At 45.2% G+C, this 15,109-nt stretch overlaps 1 protein-coding gene across 1 annotated transcript in view; it reads right to left on the bottom strand.

Moving 5' to 3' along the window:
• LOC135199495 (uncharacterized) overlaps positions 1 to 14,731 on the bottom strand; it is a 24,804-nt gene extending 10,073 nt beyond the window's left edge. Inside the window, exon 1 of the mRNA XM_064227585.1 lies at positions 14,586 to 14,731. The gene's annotated coding sequence lies outside the window, so the exon portion shown is untranslated. The remainder of the gene's footprint in view (positions 1 to 14,585) is intronic.
• Positions 14,732 to 15,109: the final 378 nt, after the last annotated feature.

Raw genomic sequence — 15,109 nt, 5'->3', positions numbered from 1 at the left:
TCTTCAGTTACAAACCCACGGTGGGCTGTGTCTTTGATGCAGAAAAAACAAGGAGGTTTTTGCATTATGAAAAAATAAAAAAGGAATTTGACAGCGCTCCTACATGACACAAAGCATAACACAGTTATAAAATACAAAATTGTAAAAAGAGTTCAATTTCCTCCAATTCTTTCTAGCAACTGAATGTACACACCGATTGCCTAGGGGTCCTAGAGCTCCAATACAGCCTCTGAAGTAAAGTCCTACCCCAGATAAATGGAGAGTTAATTTGGGAAGTATATATGTATAGGCCTACTATGGTGCATCCCCTTAAAATCCTACGGCTTTTTTCTATCCTTTCCGTTGTATTTCCAGCACTACAACAAAGGCAGTATGTAACAACTGCGAAAATGAACAGAAGGAGTGATTACACCCAAAAGAGATTAGCCATCTTAGCTACCAATCTGGGCTAACCCTACCTTAGGATTGATCTTAATCAACATATCCCTACAGAGAAATAGTATAGGGTAAAATACCAAATGGCCCGCCTCTACCGTAGCGCGACCAACTTCCCAAAAAATAACTTTAATTCATCCTGTAACCCAGGATAGGCATCACTCTAGAGCCAGTGTTTGTCGAAGCCATACCTCCAGACCTCTTCTTTCCTCTCAAAGGACGTTTTTTCTCCCGAGTCACAAATTACTTTGCCATAATTTCCAGTTTTAAGGAAGGTGGTCACGCTGTGGTAGAGGTGGCCGCCAGTAAGCCATTCGGTATTTTACCATATCACTTCTGTTTATGTTTATGATGGGGTAAACAATCACGGACGATCCACCATCATCACGCTGGCCGGGTCTTATTCACTCAATATTTAATTGGTGAAACAAGAATACAATTACAACTCTGAGCATACCATTCAAAAGATTGAAGTTTCGTCAACATAATGTGATATATGAAAGCCCCATACGAACTAAAATATGCATGTGACGCTCTTCGTAAAATATGTTTTCAAGGCAGTTTTGAAATCCAATATGGCAGCTATCGTGTGGATGGACGGGTCTGTTCACGGATGGACACCATCTTTCTCAGCCTTCCCAGCACTCATTTCAACAATGTTAGCGTATATATGTAATGTTTATTGATCTTACTCAAGATTGCAGTTGTAATCAGCACAATATAACAACATTTTGTTGCCTATATTAGTGAAAGTATGAAACTTGTTATTCCCGGGGTCATGGTTTGAACTGAATTTATTTTTACCTTGTAATCAGTGGTTTTTACCCTTACTGCCATCACAACTGAAACTCCACAGTGCTTATTTGATTGTTATTATACACATTTTGGTCTTAATTCACTCCACATTGCACTTGAACCACGTTGCTGTTCCTGGTTCCTAAGCGCACACTCCACAACACAGTTACGAGAAGCAGACGACGACACTGCAAAGTTTTATTCCCTTAATTGTTTACTTTACTCATTACTCAGTTCAACTTTACTTTGTTATTTCAAAATGTTTAATTAATTCATGTCTATTACCCCTTTTTTGCAACCAAATTACCCCGAAAAATTACAGATATTTCTAAAGTAGATACAATCCAATGTTTCTAATCTTGTCGTACATCTGGCTGCCGAAAACCATAGCGGAGCAGACTACGGATAAGTGGATTATGTTTTTTTTTTTTGCTAGCACTTTTCATTGATTTAAGTCTATATTAGAATTTTGATTTTTTTTAAATAACTGTATGCCAGAAATAAATGTAACCTTTAATGTTTGCATGCTAAGAATGGCAAAATCATCGTTGCCGCATTAGTGGAGCTTCACACATACACCGATGCATTATCATAAACTGTTTCCATGAATTCTAGTTGTCATAGTAATGCAATAATGATAAAATTGCTTTAATATTTATGTATATATACTTTCAATACATAGGGTGATTTCACCAATTTCCACGTTTTGTGTAAGTCTTATACCAAGTTGGAGGGTGAAAACATAGCAATTGGCAACAGAGAGAGAGAGAAAGGAAGGCGAAGGAAGGAAGGAAAGGGGTGGCAGTGTAGGAGGGGGGTAGAGGGTAGGTGGAGCTTTTTACGCGTGTTCGTATCCATTTCTGGATAATGGAGTTTTTGTCTCTTGGTACAAGTACAAGTGTCGTTATTCTTTACGATTAGTGATTCACGATACCCTTATAAATTACGGCACTGGGTGTAATGCACTATAGCAAAATCTTGTTCTGATACGGGTGTTTGTTACAGAAATATTGCCCAAAAACGTGCTTGCACTGTCTCTGAAACCCATAGTAGGTATTGTCAAGGTAATTGCTTTATAGCAAAGGATGATAAAGGAAAGGAAAACGCATCTTTGAGAAATTCTGCAATAAGGAGGCTTTTGCACCCGTGTTGGAGGCGCCTGTTTTCGCGGTTGTTCTGGAATCGTCGGGCGTGTTATAGAGCGCAACACGTGCCAAAGTGTTGGGAGGAACACAGCGAAATATGATGCAATATTCCGTCGAGAGTCTTCTAAGAAGTCCTAGTAATCTCGGGAGCCTGTGACGTTCGCCGTAGGCTCCGCCCCCAGAGTGCCGTATAAATACGACAGTCGTAGAAGGAGAAAGCAGAGATCGTGAGAGAGAGATCACCAGTTAGTCACAGAGAGATATCCTCAGTAAGAGCCACGGATCAGATTATCAGTGAGAGATCAGCAGCAGCAGAGATCATCCGAGAGAGATAAGAGAAAAGGAACCAACGAAGGATCAGAAGAAAATATGCTTGTGAGTTGGTTGGATTCTGGTCTAGTCACCTTCAGGAGTGGACGACCAAGTTATCTCGACATTGAGCAGACTTCAAAGAAGAAAATGTCCTGCTAGAGGTTTTGGGGAGTTCCTGACTTTCAAGTATCGCAATACGGAGTCAAGAAGACGCCTGCAATCGCCGTTCTCCTTTGTGAAGCCATCGCTTCGAGTCGCTAAACTAAGCAGCATGTATTTGAATTGCCTCACTGTTCCCCCAGTTCATGCAGTGTAAGATTTTGTCTTTTTATGTAAATAGGAGATACCATTCTGCATTTACCTTTGTTAGTAAGCTTGTAAATAAACCTTTGTTGTGTTAGTGTTTCTTTCTATATTCGTATCCCTAGTTTCAACTGTTGGTGTTGAAATATTTTTTTTTATTATTTAATTCATATCGAACCTGAAGCGGACCTCTCTAACAGAGGTCGTAACAGCTATGCTGCTTAGTTGTCAATCAAGTTTTTTGTAATCAAGTATTTTTTACAAGCTAGTTATTGTATAAATTTGTATTTTTCTCAATCAAAACATATGGCCCTCAATGCTAACTTTCCTCTTTTAACGACTTTCTGGTCATTGCAAATTCAGCCCCATAACTTCTTATGGTGCAAAACCAGACAGAGGCCCAGGGACCGAAAGCGATTGCATCACACTACGGCCGTAATCCGGTAGTAAAACATCTTCATATATCCAAAAGGTAAATAATAAAGATATATATGCGCATTACAATTATAACAATTACATGAATAGCTGATAACAATCTGCATGAATAACTGGTAAACTGTTCTGCAAGAAAGTTGAGTACGTATAGCAATTATATTTACAATAGGTACGAAAGTCAAGATGTCGTGACGTCATAATACAGGACTTAAAAGAACGTTCCAATTCCAAAAAATAATTACTTAAATTTGAGTCAGAATAGTTACTTATTCAATAACGAATATTTTCAAATTAATCATCATAAATATGTAAAATATTGATGTTTTACTATTTATTTAGAAAATTATCTAGTGCACGCTTCGTCGTTTTCTTCTACCAAAACAGTTGTTTACTTAAAAACGTTGTGGTTAGGGACCGTGTTCCGATTGTTGTGATGAAAGTGCCCCAGCGTCTGTGGGTACAAGTGGTGTGCGGATTTATCACAGGAAATGGGAAGTTTGTTGACACAAGCGACTCCGTAAACACCGAGATGGCGTCAATCTTCTAAAATATTGAAGCTTAAGTAAAAATTTCAAAAGCGTTTTTGTGAGATTTGCACTGCTTTGGACACCCTTTTCACTACCCTCTGTTTAATGCTTTAAATTTGGCCTTAATTTCTAACTTTGGAGAAAATACTTACTTCGAAAGGAGAGTAGAGGTCTTTAGCTCCATTTCTCACCAACAAGAAGTCGCGACTGATGCCGATCTCCGGTGTCAGGATGCGTTATAAGTACTTTTTCGGAGGGTGGCATGCTATGATCGTCGTTGAGTTGATCCAGGCCATGCGGTGTTTTACCCTAAATGGGTAGCTAACGAAGCAAAGTGACGCGGTAGAAGTCTGCAGTTTTGCCAACGACACGGTCTAGGGTAAAAAACCGCAGGGTACAGAGTGGACCATGTACGATCAGCGTGAACAATCCCCAAAAAAGTACATTATAACGCGTCCTGACATCGGAGATGGGCATCAGTCGCGACTTGTTGTTGGTGAGAAAAAGAGCTAAAGACCTCTACTCTCCTTTCAAAGTAAGTATTTTCTCCAAAGTTAGAAATTAAGGCCAAATTTTAAGATTTAAACAGAGGGTAGTGAAAAGGGTGTCAAACGTAGTGCAAATCTCACCAAAACACGTTCAACATTTTTACTTACAACTCAAAATATTTAGAAGATTGACGCCATCTCGATGTTTACAGAGTCGCTTGTGTCAATAAACTAACCATTTCCTGTGATAAATCAGCACACCACTTATACCCACAGACGCTGGGGCACTTTCATCACAACAATCGGAAAACTTTCCCTAACCGAGTAAACAACTGCTTTGATAGAAGACGAAGAGTGCACTTCGATAATTTTTTAAATAAATAGTAAAACATCAATATTTTACATATTTATGATGATTAATTTGAAAATATTCGCTATTGAAAAAGTAACTCGACTCTGACTCAAATTTAAGTAATTATTTTTTGGAATTAGAACGTTCTTTTAAGTCCTGCAGAACAGTTTACCACTTATTCATGCAGATTATCAGCTCTTCATGTAATTGGTATAATCGTAATGCGCATATATATCTTTATTATTTACTTTTTGGATATATGAAGATGTTTTACTGCCGGATTATCGCCGTAGTGTGACGCAATCGTTTTCGGTCCCTGGGCCTCTGTTTTCGCACCATAAGAAATTATGGAGCCGAATTTGCAATGACCAGAAAGTCGTTAAAAGAGGAAAGTTAGCATGAGGGGCATACGTTTTGATTGAGAAAAATGACAATTTTGTCCAAAATTGCATTTTTCCTAACTATACAAACCTGAGGTCCTTTTACAATAGGAAGGTACTAGCGGCAGCTGGATAGGTCGTAAGCTTTCGAACAAGGGGTTCGGTAGTTAACTGCTTGTCCGACAGGCGCGCGCGCACGACTGGGAGGTAAACAAATCACTTTTGCTTTTGGCCCAAGCAAAAACTGCAGAGTGAGGGGTGGCATGAGGTGGGACTATGTGTAAAAGGACCTCAGGTTTGTATAGTTAGGAAAAATGCAATTTTGGACAAATTGTCATTTGTTCCGACACGGCATACAAACCTTCGGTCCTTTTACAATAGAAGACTCACTTCTTGGTGGGAGGAATCTGAGTCTTTTGTGAACAGACTGGTGTTCGCCCAACCTTGGAATGCTCCTGTCGTAAGAGCGAGGGAGGGATCCAAGCCTCTGTCCGATTGATCGGGGTGTGCACCGCAGGATCAATGGTCAGACCTCTGGACCGAGTACTAAGAGAGAGGCAAGCGTATCTCTTCGTACCAGCAAACAACGAACAAGTTCCTATTGCAAGAGGCAACATAAAGTTATGGTTGTCTCTTGTTGGCATCCACTTCCCTCCCCTTGTAGGGGAGAATGGTGGATATTCGCTCCCATCCCTAGTGAAAGGGATAGGATGGGGCTCTGTCGAGTAGCTCACCGGCATCTCGTCCTTATCCAGCAAGGTGATGACCGTATCCCTCTGCCGACAGGTAGAGGGGGAGAAAAAGATAGGAAGAGAAGCCAGTCTCTCTCTCATTCACTTATCTATTCTTACAGTCACACCAGGACTCGATGCTGTTCAGCCTGCTAGGGTCTGGGTTAGCTACACAACGTGTTGAGCAGCCACCACGGGTCCCAAGGAAAACGATCCAAGGACCTGTGGGCAATATCCAAAAGGTAAGAAGGAGGGTGCCAGTGGTCTGGTTGTACCAGACCCTGCCTTCAGTACCTGCGCCACGGAGAAGTTCTTGTGTAACTCGAGGGAGTGTACTTCTAGGTCATCTTGGTGCTGACGAAGAGTCTTCAACACTCAGCCTGGGAGTTCGAGTTTCTTCAGAAAGCGCGGTCGCGCTTTCACAGGACAAAGCAGCATCTCCTTCGCATCGAAGGCGGTGAAGTCCATTAGGGAGGGGATTGTGAAGGACTCTAACCGATCGTCAGGAACCGAAGGGTTCAGAGTCTTCGCTACGAATTCGTACGAAATCGAGCGTCACGAATCCCCATCCCCTGGATGCTTGACTTCGCAGGAAAAGTCATGCAATTACCATCAGAGGAAAAGAAGGGAATGGTCGTATGACCTATCCCTCTTCTCGACTTCGGTGATGTCCTGTACCCATACTGGTCTATCCGTCTGCAGCGAAGTTGTTCTTCTCGGTAGTGGATAGGACACCGACACTCAATGGTGGGTGTCGATGGTATGGGTACTGTGACAAGCCGTTAGGACGAAGAAAAGACTGTTATGGAACAACCGAACTAAGTCCACAGCGAAGTTCGTAACAGACTTGGGCGCTCTGACAGCTGCCGACTGACTGCGTTCGGTAGGAGGCAAGTTGTCCAAGCACCCGAGCAAGTCACGTGACCTTCGCCTTAAAAGGGGTATGCCAAGAGACTAAACAAATAATTTGTTCGTCACCGATGCCAGAAGGCAAGGTGATGACTCTCTTAAGGCATGTGCCCAACAGGCGAAAGTCAATTGCCTTCTAGAGACCGAGGTCCTGATGGCAAGATATCTATAGTATATGATTCTCGGCTAAGGAGAAAACAACACTATGTGTCGTTGAAGACGAAGGTGTACAGAAATGCAACCTACGTCTTCACAGCTGAACCGAGAGAAGGATTCTCAAGATTCTGAACCTGTGCTACAAAGACTGAGAACGCTAACCGCTATTCATTGCTGTCCGGTGAGGATCGTAGTTGCAATAAAAGCGGAGCGCTTTCAGTAATGAAGACAGGGAAATACTGCCTGAAGAACTGCTTCTCATGGGCTGAACATTTGGAAGTAGAGCTGTCAGGTCGGAGAGTAGGCGATGTCTTCTGACATATCTGTTAATTCAGGGCGAGCAATGAATAATTGCACACCTACGAATACGAGATATTTTGAAGACAAACTCAGATGTCTGCAAAAATCATTCGCATTATCGCGGTGCGATGCAGCGGGTGACTAGTACAGACTTCTGTTACCGTGCGGTAAACAGAAAGATGAAAGAGTCCAAGAGATATCTCTGTTTTTTTGAAAATTCTCGCAATGTCGAAGGCGATGAAATCGAGCGTCACAGCAGTAGATGGTCCTTCATTATTGCGAGAATCCCCGTTAATCAGAGACCTAAGTCCATGATTGTTGGGCAGAGATACGGTTCGGTAGTCAATCAAACCAGGGGAGAGAGAGACGTAACCGACCGTGCATCTCCGAGACCTAGCTGATACTGAGCCGCTATCAGGCAGTTCAATACGCAGTAGCTCTCGGTGACTCGTATCATCCGAGTTGCCAGGTAATCCATTATTCCACGAAGGAATGCGTTCGGCTAGAACCATCGAGCATAAAGAATACGCTCGAGCAATTATATTTAACCGAAACGGATTTCGGTAAAAACAAAAGCTGATTTGGTGTTGTCATGACAATACCAAGTATCTAAAATCGAAACTGATAAACTGCTGGGAGGTTGGCAGGCACCCCGAGTTGCAGTTCAATTAAGATACAATTCGTCTCGGTCACAAACCGTAGAGTTAACTACGGTATGCGCCTACCCCCCGCGACATGATTAAAAAAATCATGTCGCGAGGGTAATATACGTAGTATATTTGTAGGTTCTGTACCACGACCTCCATCCTAAATTCTTTTCCTCTCGAGGAATGAGAATAAGGATTGGAGATCGACCGCCTTCGTTCTCTAGTCAAGAGAGTGAAGGAGAAGTCTTTCCCAAAGGAAAGCTTCAATGGTGAACAGAATACCGAAGACGATAGTTCAAGCCAAAACTGGAAGTTCCCGCCGTCCGTTCTCTATTCCAGGTTAATCGCCCTACTGTGAGATACTCTTCTTTCAGCAGCAGTCTTCTTCCAAATGCTAGAAATTACAGGAATTCGAGCATAAGCGAGGTTCCCGATTATCGTGTAACAATTATCGGGGATTCTCGCTCACTTTGGACCGTGGTCTCGCCTAAGTGTTTGGAGATCGTAAAAAACTCGAACACTCTGAGTGCGCTAGAAATTCCGTAGAATTCTAAGCACTCTGCGAAACCCCCCACCGAATTCGTCAAACGATATCGGCTGGTGATCTCCCGATTCCCGTAGAAATCGAGAAAGGGGCAGGATCCCTCCTCAACGACCGGGCTTACGTCAGGTAGGACCCGAAGGTCCCCCCGGTAGCGCAGCCCCTAACGTGGGATCTTACAGAGAAATCTCTGTAGGATCCCTCCCCTTTCCCTCGTAGCCGTAAGGAGAGAGGGAATGGGGGAGGAACTGGATACTGGCTCGCCTTCCCAGCGGAACTAGCAGTTGGAGAAGAAAGGAGCAGCCATCGCCTTACGGCGATGGCCTCTCAGAGCCTGGGAAAACGTATCGTCAGGAGAAAACGTTTTCCCGAGGAGGGTTACGAACTCATACTGTAGGTAAGGGTCTGCCGCCACTGTGAACGTCGTCTGGGTGGGGCTGATCGACACCTGACAGGAGAGAGCCGATACCGTCCTCCGACTCATTCCAGTCCTCGTCGAGGTCGAAACCTCAGGAGGACCGAAGGGGTATTCAAATACGGTGTCCGAAGACACGTAGAAACACCTCTGTCGCAGTAGAGGAGGTGAAGTAGCTTGTTCGACGGCCAGAATGAGAGAGCCTTCTGTCCGGAGACGAGAGACTACCTGGTTCAACACAGTCGGCAAGCTCCGATCGCGGCAGACCCACAGTCGATTTGGGTTCTTCTCTCGGGCCCCAAAACGACTCGAGCCGAGACGTTGGCTCTGCTGGTGGGAGCGGCGATCCTTCTCCGAGGTCGTTGTGTGACGAATCAGCGCCATAACCTCGGCAAAGTTCCTCTGGATCTCGGAAGTCACAGCATCTTGCAGAGTGGGACCGTTAAGCCCTTCGAACAAGAGCATATTCCGAGAACCTTCCTCCTAAGAAGGGGGAACAGCGACAGCCCTCTCGGTCTTCTCCATCCCATTGCGCATACGTCCTGGCCGGTCCACCGAACCGTGCCTGGCACGTTAGGGCGTCGTGGTGGGATCATGAGGGGCGCACCCCTCACGATCACTCCTCAATACCTCGCTCCTCCCGGTGTAACCCGAGGAGGTTGAAGGTACGGGAGAGGCAGACCTGACCGCTCCCTCCTCGTCGCTGGCAGAACCAGCAGGCTTGGAGGGCTGCAGGCGATCGTCAACCCGCGGTGGCGATCGAGCTGCAGGCCTGGTCGAACCGTCTCGCTGTGGAGAACGGCTGGACTGAGACAGCGGCCCCGATCTCGAGTGTCAAGAGAGCTGGTGCTGGTTGCCAGTACCGATCGCTCTCTGGTGAGACGACGGTCAGGCGACCTTGCAGGCTCCACTGTCACAGTGAGACCGGTGCTTTGTCCTCACGGCACGTCACGTCGCTGGTTCAGCCGTGGCTGGCACCGGCGAACGGGAGGACCTCTTCCCAGCCTCAGCCCGTGGCCGGTCGTGGTACCGTCACGTCCCAGGGTAGCCAGCTGGTCGCCGCGAGAGCGAGAGCTGGTCTGGTGAGAGTCGCGTGAGCGGCTGTCACCAGTCTTCCGCCCCATGCCGTGAACCTGACGCTGAGCGGACTCAGAGGTCTGGTTCCTGGCTGCACGGTCGCTGGTAGGCGACCGTACACTCGGTACCTCCCGCGAACGAGAGGCCGAGACGGACCCTGATGCAGTGGCAGAACCACTGACACCATTCGAGGAAGTACCGGTGTTAGCCGGTACCCCTCTGGTCCCCGTAGTCTTCTTCCTTGCGGAAGAAGAGACGGGACCCGCTCCCGAAGGAGCAGGAGGACCAGCGGAAGGAACCCTCCCGTCCCACCGAGGTGAGACGGGTCCCGAGAAGCTCCCGAGGATACTCTTAGGAGGGAGGAGGCAACCTTCTTCTTCCTCGGCTGTGAAGCCTTAGAAGTCGAAGGGGAAGAGGCGGCAGCCGACGACGATGAAGAAGATGAAGACGACGACGACGACACCTTCCTCCTCTTCTTCGTCAGCTTCCTCAGGACAGACGTAAGATCTGCTATCCAGGGCGGAGCCGGGGCTGCTGTAGCCGAAGCCACAGGGCCGGACGCACCTGTACAGACAGACCAAAGTCTGGGGTAGTACCACCACGAACAGGGACGACGTCAGCAGGTATGGGCATCTCAGGAACAGCAGGCACAGCCAGCACATCATCGGTAGGGACAGCCAGCGCAGCAACGGCAGGGACAGCCAGCGCAGCAACGGCAGGGACAGCCAGCGCAGCAACTGCATGGACAGTCAACCCAGAATCGGCAGGTACGGCAGCAGCACCGGAAACACAGGAAGTGGTAGCAGCAGCCAGCAACATCCTGGTACCGGCGGCAGGTCCAGGGGCGAGCTCTAGGGGCGGCAGCGGAAGTGTGGTCGCGGCAGCGCGGCAATAACCACGAGCGGCGGGGCGGCAACGCCCCCCTCTCGGTACGGCGAACGGCACTTCACAGCGGCTGTAGGCAAGACTGTTACCACGTGAGGCGAGTACACCAGTGAGGGAGGGACGTCGTCACCTGGAGCCGTGGTCACCACTCCATGGTGACCGCAGTAGGCCCAGACATAGAACCGCAGCCCCTGGACACTAGCACGCCCTGCAAATGGAAGGACGCCCATACCTCACCAAGGTCCACCCTGTGGCAGTAGCACCTGCGGAAATAACAGTAGTAGCGATTAGTGGGGGGGAAGTCCCTCGCGCGGGGGGGGTGAGCCCTCTCCGAACGAGTGGAAGACCCGAATACAATTGTACATCGGGCACGAGCGCCCTCCCCCACGCTCGACGGATCGGGCGAGGAGGAGAAGAACGCAGATAACCTCCCCCCCCCCGCCCCCCCCCAAGGGGAAGGGCCATCTGTGGGAGCTGAGCGGGGGGGGGGGTCTCGTTCCCCACCCCCGCACAGCACCCATGTACCAACAATAATAATAAGAGCCCGAGAGCAATCGTGCCCTCGGCCCGAATGCAAGGGGCATAAGGATCAATTCCCTGACTGAGCGGAACTTGAACCAAATAAAAATTGATGCAATCAATAATAAAAGGAATAAAATGAAAAAGAATCTTGCATTACGATTCACTTCACAATGAATAAGGGCTCGGATCGAGCGCATTTGCGCCCTCGGTACCGAGCGCAAGGGTAAAAGGATCCATTCCCGATTATGAATGAAACCTTGATCCATAATGAATTGATGCAATCAAAATATATATGAAAATGAAAAAGAATACTGCGCTTGCGATTTCACTTCATACAAATAAAAAGGGGAAGGATCAATTCCCGGGAACTAGCGGAAACATTGATCCAAGTAAACAATGCAATCTAATAAAATATGAAAATGAAAAGAACTGCACTTGCGATTTTCACTTCATTCAAATGAAAAAGGGAAAGGATCAATTTCCGGGTAAGCTCGGAAACTGATCCAAATGAGTATGCTACAATCAAAATAATATATATGAAAATGAAAAAGATACTGTACTTGCGATTCCACTTCCATACAGAATAGTTTTCGTGCCGAGCGCATTCGCTCGGCAACGAGCATACAGGTCAAAAAAAATATAATGAAAAGCACTTACTTACGATTTTCATTCTACACTTTCCAACCAAAATATACGCTCGGAGCGAGCGCTCTCCCGCCCTCGGCACGAGCATACACAATACGAGGATCATTTCTGGGAAAATGAATTCCCGCACTTACGCCCTTCAGTCCCGGCACTCGGGTAATCGGAGGGCGTGGTGAAACCAAGATCCTTTAATTCACAATTGAATTCAATGGAAATAAATATGAAATGATTGTACTTACAATTCAGTTTCACTAGATAAATAGAAAAAGAAAAACACAACCATGCGAAAGCAACGACGATGAAGCGGGCAGAGAGCGATGATACACGTCCACACGCCAGCAGGCCGAAAGCAAAAGTGATTTGTTTACCTCCCAGTCGCGCGCGCGCGCCTGTCGGACAAGCAGTTAACTACCGAACCCCTTGTTCGAAAGCTTACGACCTATCCAGCTGCCGCTAGTACCTTCCTATTGTAAAAGGACCGAAGGTTTGTATGCCGTGTCGGAACAAATACAAATTTATTCAATAGCTAGCTTGTAAAAAATACTTGATTACAAAAAACCTGCTTGACAACTAAGCAGCATACCCACTATGGGTTTCAGAGACAGTGCAAGCACGTTTTTCGGCAATACCTATTTCTGTAACAAACACTCATATCAGAACGAGATTTTGCTATAGTGCATTACACCCAGTGCCGTAATTTATAAGGGTATCGTGAATCACTAATCGTAAAGAATAACGAAACTTGTCCTTGTACCAAGAGACAAAAACTCCATTATGCAGAAATGGATACGAACACGCATATAAAGCTCCACCTACCCTCTCGCCCCCCCCCCCCCCCCCCCCCCACCGCCACCTGCCTTCCTCTTCGTTCCTTCGCCTTCCTTTCTCTCTCTCTCTCTCTCTCTGTTGCCATTCGGTATGTGTTGACCCTCCAAACTGGGTATAAGACTACACACAAAATGTTGAAATTGGTGAAATTAGGCTATGTATTGGAAGTATATATACATAAATATTAAAGCAATTTTATCATTATTGCATTACTATGACAACTAGAATTCATGGAAACAGTTTATAATAATGAATCGGCGTATGTGTGAAGCCTCCACTAATGTGGCAACGATGATTTTGCCATTCTTAGCATGCAAACATTAATTTATTTCTGGCATACGGTTATTAAAGAAATTAAAAATGCTAATATAGACTGAAATCAATGAAAAGTGCTCGCAAAAACTAAAAAGCACAAAAAAAAAATGTATGTAATCCACTTATCCGTAGTCGTTCCTCTATGGTTTTCGGCAGCTAGATGTACGAAAACGTTAGAAACATTTGATTGTATCTACATTAGAAATATCTGTAATTTTTCGGGGGTAATTTGGTTGCAAGAAAGGGATAATATACATGAATTAAATTAAAATTTTTAAATAACAAAGTAAATTTTAACTAAATAACGAGTAAAGTAAACAATTTAGGGAATAAAACTTTGCAGTTTCGTCGTCTGCTGTTCGTAACTGTGTTTCTGGCGCGCGCGCTTAGGAACCAGGAACAGCAACTTGTTTAAAGTGCAATGTGGAGTGAATTGAGACCAAAATGTGTATAATAACAATCAAATAAGCACTGTGGAGTTTCAGTTGTGATGGCAGTAAGGATAAAAACCACCGATTACAAGGTAAGAATGAATTCAGTTCAAACCATGACCCCGGGAATAAAAAGTTTCATACTTTCACTAATATAGGCAACAAAATGTTGTTTTATTGTGCTGATTACAACTGCAATCTTGAGTAAGATCAATAAACGTTACATACATACGCTAACATTGTTCAAATGATTGCTGGGAAGGCTGGGAAAGATGATTTTCGTCACTGATCAGAACCTGTACATCCCACGGTAGCTGCCATATTGGATTTCAAAACTGCCTTGAAAACATATTTTACGAAGAGCGTCACATGCTTATTTCAGTTCGTATGGGGCTTTCATATATCACATTATGTTGACGAAACTTCAATCTTTTGAATGGTATGCTTGGAGTTGTAATTGTATTCTTGTTTCACCATTTAAATATCGAGTGAATAAGACCTGTCCACCGTGATAAGGGTTGGTAGTCGCTGGTTTTTCCCCCTAACAATTATTTTAGCAAAGACATGCTAATGGTAAGGTTAATGATAAGGCCTTAGCCTACTGTTAGCTTAAATGAAGCTTACATGACATACTGTATTGTGAGTATACTCGAAATAAACCCTAATATAGGCAAGGTATGGATTACGGGTCCGGCTATCCTAATCTACGAGTTACGCTTTGCCTAGCCTATCCCAAGTCAATTTAAACTTAAAATAGGTTAAATAATAAATCAAAATACTCATTTACATCTTTAAAATAGCCTTTGGTAAATAACTCAATCCTACGAAAGAAAAACATGACTCTTTCAAGCTACGGTAGAATAGGTATAGCCTAGATTCCGAAATGTCATACCTAGCTACCTAGGTTAGTACTACCTAGGTACCTAGGTACAGAGATCCACACTTTTAACGACACTTTACAACCAATTCCCAACACTTATCTCAAAAGACACTTATCGAAACGACACTTACAGACGCGAAAGTACCCGAAACCACCGAAAGGCACTTCATTCAAGGGCCGTTTAGTTCATTCCACACGAATGAGAACACTCGCCCAATTCATACTCCCGCTCGTCGGACCCCGAAGGAAGGAGGACATGTTTTGTTTACATTCCAGAAAACAAATGAATCGCGGATCACGGAGCTGCGAAATATCACCTAAATGGCGGACACAGATTTCCCCTTTTCTCGAATCTTGGACCGGGAATCTTCTCAGACACGGTAAAAACCGGCGGAATCTTAACCGGGATCTTCTGTGATGAATGACAAGGAAATTTTGTCACCCCTTTTTCTCAAATCTTGAACCGGGAATCTTCTCAGACACGCTAAAAACCGACGTCTGCATCGAGAATCTTAGCCAGGAATCTTCTTTGATGAATGGCAAAGAAATGTTATCATCCCTTTTTCTCGAATCTTGAACCAGGAATCTTCTCAGACACGCTAAAAACCTACGTCTGAATCAGGACTCTTAAACGGGAATCTTCTTTGATGTGGTG

Source organism: Macrobrachium nipponense, chromosome 25, assembly GCF_015104395.2.
Source record: "Macrobrachium nipponense isolate FS-2020 chromosome 25, ASM1510439v2, whole genome shotgun sequence".
NCBI lineage: Eukaryota > Metazoa > Arthropoda > Malacostraca > Decapoda > Palaemonidae > Macrobrachium > Macrobrachium nipponense.
Note: the sequence above shows the minus strand (reverse complement) of the source record. Positions and strands in the feature narration are given on the sequence as shown.